Genomic DNA, 2210 nt, shown 5'->3' on the forward strand with positions numbered 1-2210 from the left:
GCTCCTTTCATACTTGGTGGGTTTATATACTATGGGATTTTATCACAGCATTACAACAGCTTTGAATGTCATGGCTAGCAAAAAACTGGATTGTCTTTAGGCCATTCCCGAAGGGGGGATAGTAACATGTTCTTATGCACAGTAGAATTGTAAACGGGCTGATTCATCAATGTCATGCTCATACTGTGCCGGAACAACATAGGGGGAACTGTTGCTTTTTCTTTCCTCGTCCTTACTATCGTCATTTTTACTCTACTTCTTTTGTATGTTTGTCACTCTCTTGTGAACTGCCATTTCCGGGATGCCTTGATAGTCGAAACAGACTTTGTGCTGTTGAGGCTAGAGAGGTGAGCAGAGTAAGTCTGATTCCCCGTTTGGACTTCTCTGTTGACACCCGCCCCTTGGCGCTCATATGACCTTATGCAGTTGTGAGCGCCGTGAAACCTGAGTAAAACTTAAAAAAAAAATATTGGGCTCAGTAAAAGTTGGAAAAACCCTAGGTCACAAAGGGGGTACAGTATTCGGCACATACCCACAAGCTTTGCTGTACAGCTTCCGGTTCATGGCCTGCTGGAAGACCTGGGGGTCAAACATACAGCTCATCATGTCCAGACACGTGGTGGCAGTGCCTGGGGCGGGGAGAGACAAAATTGCATTGGAGGTTTTTGTTTTGTCCTTTCAATCTGGATTATTTTGTATCTAAATGGGCATAGACATGCTTAAGATGATGCTATATAGTTGGGGGGTTTTCAAATCAAAATGTACACATAAGAAATACAAATGCCACATAGCAAGTTCAAATGCCACATAGAAAGTTTCACGCCATATAGAAAGTTCAAATGTACAATAGGAAATTTTAGTGCACAATTGTGCGTAACAAATTCAAATGTACAAATAGCAAATCCAAATGTAACACAATAGCAGGTTTAAATGCCACATAGCAAGAGCAATATCCTCCACAAAGGTTATTCAGCGTGAAAAGCATTTTGATGTGCTCAAACTGAGCTGACGACAGCCATAAGCAGTTTAATTTTAGGATGAATTGATCACCTTAAAATAAAATCCCGAAGCTGATGCAAAACTCTTAGCCGTAGGGATTTGTCTTCGATGAGGCTGGTAGCAAGCTGTTGGCGAAGAGACACCGAGGAAGATCACGGAGTGGTCAATGTTTTGTTCCAGTAGTGCAGGGTCGAAGAAGTATGCTTTGTATGTAACAACGCTCGTGCATTGAGGCAAGCTTGAAATGGAAACTCCTCAATAGATAGGGGGTGAAATATCTTCCCCCCTACACACCTTTTCTTAACGTCTACGAGAACGCTTGTAAATTTGGAAATATGATTTGAAACCGTGGCTCGCTGAAGCAAAAGACCAAATGCTCCCTCAGCTGACTCATCAACAAAGGATGGTCACACTTGCCCAGATGATGGAACAAAAAACCCAAGCTGTGACTGTAGTGAATATGACAGCAGCCTTCAGATCATCAATGCAAGCCTAGGCTGAAGCGTCCAGTAGTGCTGTAGTATTTGGTGTCAACTGGGACCTACATGTCATCAAAGTACTTATAACCTTGTACATATATCAGTGTTTGTGAATTTGTGGGTGGTTCCTCTCTTGTGACACCTCTAACCTTCTGCATCTATATGGCGTTATTGTGTTGCGAGTGCCGCAAAACTCTTACTAAAAAAAAAAGTTTGTGAATTTGTATTATAACCATTCTTTTTTGTTTAAACTAGTTTATTTTCATTTTCATTTTCATTTTTGAAGAATAATTTTTGTGTGTGCTTCATTTAACAGTTTAGTTTCCTCAAATGGTCTCGAGGGGAAATAGTTTGCCACTTACGTACCTTGTCTTATCATCTGTGAAAACCTTTCTTACTTTAGAAAGACGATTTAGTGGCGTGGGTAGCATAGTGGTTAGACTATCGGACCTGTGATCTTACTTTGGAAATACGATTCTGTGGCGTGGGTAGTATAGTGGTTAGGCTATCGGACCTGTCATCGTGAGGTTCGAGTTCGGGGGTTCGAGTCTCAGTTCGGTCTGGCGTTGTGTCTTTGGGAAAGACACTTTACACGAATGTCCCCTTTAGATCGGTGTTTTCGGAGATAGACGTTGATCTCGGAAGTCTTGCCTCTGAAATAACCTAATACTGTTGATAGGGTCCTTAGACCTATACCATTTCACCATTAATTGAACATTTTTTTTGGGGGGG

This window comes from Aplysia californica, unplaced genomic scaffold, assembly GCF_000002075.1.
Source record: "Aplysia californica isolate F4 #8 unplaced genomic scaffold, AplCal3.0 scaffold00223, whole genome shotgun sequence".
NCBI lineage: Eukaryota > Metazoa > Mollusca > Gastropoda > Aplysiida > Aplysiidae > Aplysia > Aplysia californica.